Here is a 7,233-nt window from a genome sequence, read left to right on the forward strand (position 1 = left end):
ATGAAGGTAAATGATGTCACATGATGGTGTTATAGCCACATTCTATTTACGTAACACTTTTCAGCAGTTGAATTTAAACTCCCCTAATTATCCTCTAAGTGAATACATTAACATTTCATAATTTTGTAAGCTGCAAGTGGAAGTTGGCAAATGAGAGCGCTGGAGGTTACATAAATATTCCTCTTGAACCAGAAGAGCTCTTGAACACATGGAGCGAATGATCCTTCAGTGTGATTTTTCTGAAAACCTGAACCAAACAAGTCCAAATGATCATGGCTCTGCAGACTCCCATGCCACTGCCGGCACTACAGTTATCCAATGGTTCTTTTGCACTAGAAAAATCAATTTGATAAACTGTTCACTTTCTACAATCATTCATCGCAATCAGACACATTTAATAACTGTCTACACTTGGCAGTGGCATGGGGGCCCCGTGGAGCTCTGGATGTGTCGTGTCACACTCAGATGATAAGTCAGCCTAAAAGTAAAATAAAAACTGATATTTTAAGATACTAACTAATTCAGATAAGCTTCACAAGTATTGCAATCTTCACAGTCAAGTAAATGTCAGTTCAGTGATGAGCAGTTAAAAGGAAAGGTTCCACGCCCCCAAAGTGATGTCGCTTGAGGACAGGACTCCTTAAAAGTTCAGCGTTTCGTTGCGGGGCGGGGCCAGCAGTCCATCTACCAAAGCTGTAACCTTAACCAAATGATCTGTTCCTTAACCTAATTCTAACCTTTATCCTAACCTCACACTAATACTGAACTAGTGTGTTGTCATAAATACACATTTGCTGCGAAAATGTGAACAAAAATTGTGAACGCTAAGCCCCGACCTCAAAACGAAACGCCCGACTTTAAGCGTATCACGTTTGAGGCCATCGTATTAGTGTCTACTTAGAGACAAAATAGTGTCTTCGTCAAAACTAATGAAATTCCTGTGTTATTTTGATTTAAAGAACGCAATAAACTTTACTTTTAATACACCAAACGCATGATATGTGACTTACAGTATGAGCTCTATTGTTTGTACACATTGCACTCTTTGAAAGGCAGTTTCAGAAAGAACTAAGTGTAATTGTGTGGTTAAGAATACACAAATAAAAGTATTAAATAAAGGTCATGAATATGCAGGGCCACTAAGTGAATTGTTGGGAGCCCGGGACAGGATGGTTCAGACGGGCCCCGGACAACAGACCCCTCCCCCCCTGTTCCACTGCCAATATACTTGGAAGGGTGCGGAAATTAAAGATAAAGGGATAAAGCAAGATCAATAAGGAGAGGATCGGAATTAGCTCCCCAAATTGTAATTGAAATGATGTTCCAAACTACTGTCAAGTAAAATGTATTTACTTGCTGCGGCTGATTTTACAACTAACTGTAACTGAGTGGTTCAAATACAGTAGATAGTACCAGAGTTTAACCTGTAAAAATATACAAAAAATATAATAAAGAGATTAAGTCAAACATAAGACACACAGGTTCATTCATCATTAAGAGGCAAGATGTTACTTTTATTATCTAGCTTTCACATACAGTAGTTTAGTTTCATCCTCGTGTGATCATTTTTTGACTTTCATTTGTAAATCACAGTCAGAGTTAGTTTCAAGTTTAATGTCCAGGAAAACGACCCACGAAGAGGTCCACGCAAAGCAACAGAGCCCCAGGAAGCACTTTGGTACTCTCCGTGACCTGCTCCTTCACCAGCCACACACAGGACTCCCAAACTACTGCTGATGTTTATTCTAAAAGACTCTTCTAAACTGCTCCTTCCACTGCCCAGTCCATCTAACAAGTTTAAACGTGTCTAAGCAGCCCCTTTTTTGAACGTGTTCCGATTCTAACTGCTCCCATAAAAGCCTGTAGTTGCTTTTATGAGAATGCCCCCCTCTAATATTGCTGTGCGCATCTCTCTTCACACCGAGGTGGCTATCAATTAGGTGAGCCAAGCATGTAATTGATTTCCAGCCTGTTGCCTTTACCTTTATTTTTTCCGTGGCACTTCTGTCTTTTTCCCTGCTGCCTTGTGTCAACACTCCCACACCTACATGCTCTTGAGAACAATCGCACCTATAAATACGAGTAACGCGATCCATTGCGGTGCAACGGAGTCACCGCTCATGGTGAATTCATTAACCGCACGGGATGTAAGGCGGACAGCTGGCCATTACTAAGTCACTCTTCCCGCCAATGCCAAAGAGTCAAGAAATCCGGAACAAACGGGTGATTTTTGTCTGCTTTAAATGGCGCAACGCTGCACAGCTTTACTCGCAGCTATAATTCCCGTCACGTGCGATCGAAAAAGGTTGTACGCCCTTGTTGCTCCAGGGCGATTTGAATAATTCACTCAGATGTGCAGTTGCCATTGGACCGCCGACCCAAGCTTGCGCGGCCCAGCTGACGGTATATGCACTCGGGAGATAAGCGGCGTGAATCGCAGACAAGAGATACCTTTAGGGGGGGCTTTGAGGAGAGGGTTGCAGGAGAAGGGCCAAGTTGGAGTTAACCGCGGGTGGTCCAACGTTGACAATCGGTGTCCAGAAGATGCGCTGGGTTTGTACAAGATAAAGCATTTTGAGAAGAGGTGTCCAGAGGGAGTGGAAAGTTTTACAGAGGTCATATCGGTCTTGACGGGTTGAAAAGGAATGAGACCGGAAAGGGTGGCGCGATCAATCAGCGCAAAGAATGGAGAGAACAAATCAGAGAAACAGTCAGTATTCAAATGGATTCCAGGCTCCTGATTACCTGCTGAACTTAATCAATCAAAATATAGAGTTGTTTCATTTCAGATTTAATTCACGTTTGTTGATTCATGGTTTTTCACGTAACATAAACACTGAAAGGATGTAGTTTATTCACCGCTTTTTTATGTGGGTTGTGTGTAGATGGAGCCTGTTGAAAGCTACTCTGAGGTTGAGGCGGGGTAAAAGTTACAATTATTGACAGTTAAATGACAAAATAAATGTCCATTTACAAGTGCAAAGCAGTTTTAAAGATGTATCATTTCTGTTGACTACAAGCCAAGACCACACACTTTGACGTTTTGGTCTGCAATCAAATCCTGTCTCCACGATTTCAAATGGACGTGATTGTCCAATCAAATAAACAAAATGGTTAGTTTGTGTCTATACAAACATTGCGATTACTTAGAATATCAGAGGATTGAGAAACGGAGGGGATTCCTGCACTACATATGTAAATTTGTGTACATAGTTAGCCTATTTTTTATTTTACTTTTTCATCCAATAGCCTATTTTTCTTTTTTCTTTTCTGAGGTTCAACAAGTGAAACACAATATGCGTTTGGGTTGGACTGTCCCAAGTTTTTATGGTCAGACTTTTATGGTCTGATTCATACATAGGCATTTTAGGGCAACTTATAGATGAAACAAATACAATTAAGATAGAATGTTTTCAAGTTGAAACATGCATTACAGGAAAATATCAGATTTTTCTGGCAAATTTTCAATTTTTTTTTGAAAATCTGCCAGAATAATCTGATATTTGCCAGAAAATCAGACATTTGCTCATTTGTATTATGATTCCTGCTCCCACAGCCCAGTTCAACAGAGAATACTTATAGAGAAGAAAACAATCGTCTCCAGTTTGTCGTAGTGGACATCACATCATTATAGGAGACACACTAACAACAGACTGTTGAGTTGTGTGCGTGGGATTTGTCTTGTTATTGTGGGAATACAGTGCAGTGCATGTACAGCAGGCAGTCAAATATACATTATACATGTACAAAGGCCCATCTCCCTGAGCTACTGTGCATACTTTCAACTTAGTTATATTTAATGCAGTTTCAGTCCACTCAGTACTTCAGTCCAGCAAATCTGGCCTTTTCGAGCAAATAGTGTTTTTGTTTTGTTTTTTCTCAAATGTGCTGCTTTGTCTGATAGATTTGCACATTTAATCTTGAAAGTACGGTATTATTTTTGTAGATTTCCTTCTGCATTCTTCTTGCTAACACACAATTAAAATGTGTACTTCTTTTTTCTTCTTCAGGCTTTATGTGCTGTATGAAATGGGGCCGAGAGAAACAAATTCTCTGAGCCAGTACACATTTGTACTTTTTCAAATAAAACAAAAAACTACTCTTTCTTTTACCTTGTGCAACAAAATGCAGGCTACATTTCCCTCAGTTTCAGCTTCCTCAAAAGTCTATACCAGAAAATCTTACTTCCCGGCTCCCTATTGTTGCAAGAGTCATTTCTGTCCAACACAGTTTCTTTGCTTGAATACAGCCCAATAACACATTAACACGATCTGCTTTTGCCGATAACTACGATAGGAGTGCGTTTCCAGTTGAAGATTCCCTCTTTAATGGCAGGACATCACATTCTTCCTGTGTGTCCGAGTGAGATAAAACGTTTTATCAGTGAAGGTAAGCTTTTCTCGACTGTCACTCATAACGGTGATGATGCGCTGTAGCAAGAAAATATGCCACGCCGTGGAGAGGAGAATGACCCTTCTTCCAGTGCTTTTAAATATGAATGGGTTACTCCTTACGATAAAAAATAAAAAGGTAATTTCAGTTTGCACAGCCCATAATTTGTTTTCGCTCCCTCTGGCTTCCCATTCTACGGCCAAAATGTATTCACCACTTCAAGGTTACAGCCGCGCCGCCTTTTCGTCTTACATTCTTGGCCAAACGGAGCACATCTTCCTGTCACTAAAAGCCTGTCACTTCTTCAAGTCAAAAGTTCCGCCTCCGTGTCTCGCCAAGGACGGAATGTGGACGTTTCACTGCGTATTTTGTCCCATGCAGCTAAGCAGGGCAGGGAAAGCTAATTCGAAAGTTAGCCTTGGGAAGATGAAATATTTTTTGGTGTCAAAGATCATCGCTGATCGCTCTCCGTCGGCAGAACCTGAGGTGACACACACAGTTTTAAAAGAAAGAAGGAGAAACAGGGCTGTGGACATCAAGGCCGGGCCAGTGCGTCTTATGTAATGCTCGTCTTGACATTTCAACTCTGAATTCAGAGCTGTGTCTTAAAGAGGCAACTGGGGTTGTTTGATCGTAAAAAAAAAAAAAAAAAGGATGAACATGCTAAGTAAAAATGTATGGTCTGAGTTGAAAAGAACTCCAGAAGTTACCTCGAAGTCCAGAAAAACAGAATTCTAAGGATGAAATGCTGTTTTCTTTTGTATGAATCAAGGGTCTTTGATTGTGCTTTGGCATCAGCTTTTCATTTGCTCATTTGGCTGTTTCCAACAATTTCACGACATTCAGCCATAACATAATACTTATTGGCATTATACAGTTTAACTCACTTCTGTAATACATTTAGTGACATATTCATGGAAATTGCATATTGATCTTTAGAGTTTTTCCATCTGTTGTGTGAAATCATTTATAATTTGATTTATTTTCTTGTCAGCACAATTCCCATCCTAACAACACACCGTATTTCCCACTAACTAGGACCATGACAACCACAGTACTCCCGTTTTGACTTCAAACTGTGCTTGTTTAGGGCAGTAGTTCTGGCATTAATTTCATATTAAATGTTTAAATAAACAAATGGCTGCATCACGTTGTCATTTGGCAAGTTGACAGTTATGTGATTATCAAGAGCCCTGAAGCTGTTGTTCCATTTCACATGTCTAATGGCCCACGCTTGCTGAGTTTGCAACGACACCTATTATTACCACTGGTGTTTGTTGCTTGTTGCTGCATTTAGCTTCACAGTACATCGCTGCCTCAACTTTTGTGGGCAATGGAGACAAAGAATGTATATGTGAAAATTGAAGGCAATTAATTCAGATTATATAAGATGTTCTGACATGTGGAGGTGTTAGTTTACATGTTGCAGAGAGCACTGTTATCAACTTTACACATAGTGACTCCATGTTCATGTTCTTTGCTATAAAGCTCACTTGTACAACAGCAGAATCATGTGATACACTGTTTATAGTTGATGAAATTATGTTTGTTAAAATTCAATATATTTTTTTAGGTATCAGTTTGAAACTTGTTTACTCTCATATAGTAAATGTTAGAAAACTAATATTTTCAAATACAAATATGGCATTTTATGTGTGAAAATTACCCACACTGCACATAATTAGATATGACTATGTTAGAGCTAGCTTTAAATGTCTTGTTTAATTTTGTTGACAAAATGTTTTTTTGTAAATTCAAATTTATTCCGTTTCACAATGTGCCCGGTGAATAAACCTAAAAGCCATAATTTAATATGATTGTTTCCTATTAAATCTATCCCACTCATCGCATTTCACCAATTATTGCTCAGCCCCATTTTGTGATGATTATATATATTTTTCTGTTCCATTTCTTAGTGAATTGCTTATTGTGTTAGAGGATAAACATTGCAGATATATGGGATTTGGGATATCGCATTCATTACTTGACTGAATATCTTATTGAAAATTGGCATAAACATGTTTTGGCTTCAAATCATATGGTGAAATAAATCAGGTATAGAATTAGATATAATCAAATCCCATCCATCATACATCTTGTTAGATAGAAGATTATAAAGTTTGGCGTGTGTAGGTGCAACGTCAAGAGCCGATCTTAATGTATCTATGGGAGAAAAATGCATTTGGAGAAAAGTCCCTTAAACAATTTGAAATAATAAGATCTATAATATTGCAAAGCCTATTCAGCAACAACATCCTTTTACACTTAGGGCCTATTTTTTCCTAAAATGCCTTGAAAAATGACCCCCAATTAAACTTGAAGCTGTTTCTGAACCTTTTGGAGCACAGACAATTGGCTGAAGCCTTTGTGAAGCTGAGACTCTGTAGTTTTGGCCTCTGATGTCTGGTTTACTCTAATTACGGAAGAACCAAGCTCTGCACAAAGGAACTCAGATTTTAGATTCTGCCAAGGCTTTCTTTGTTAAATTTGTGAATGGGTAAAACTGATTGACACTAAAATGAGCATCTGTTGGGTTTTGACAACTATTGTTTTTAAAGCGGAAGGTAAATTAAGTAAAAGTTATAGGAACTTGTAAGAAAGCAAAATCTCCATACAGAATTCATATGAAAGTCCTATTAATTTAGTTTGGTGTACAAACTGACCGTGGTGCTTCCCACAATTCAGCTGGAAATAAGTGGGTACAATAAGTACAACATCTCAAGCAGCTTGAGAGTTCCCTTTTATAAGATGTGGACAAAATTAATAAATATAGTAAAATCCCTAAGCATAAGGGAATAAACATACAGCAAAGAATGATAGGATTTCAACCTATAGCTATTA

Source organism: Eucyclogobius newberryi, unplaced genomic scaffold (genome assembly GCF_026437365.1).
Source record: "Eucyclogobius newberryi isolate DKJ021-1_F unplaced genomic scaffold, fEucNew1.0.hap1 SCAF_20, whole genome shotgun sequence".
Lineage (NCBI taxonomy): Eukaryota > Metazoa > Chordata > Actinopteri > Gobiiformes > Gobiidae > Eucyclogobius > Eucyclogobius newberryi.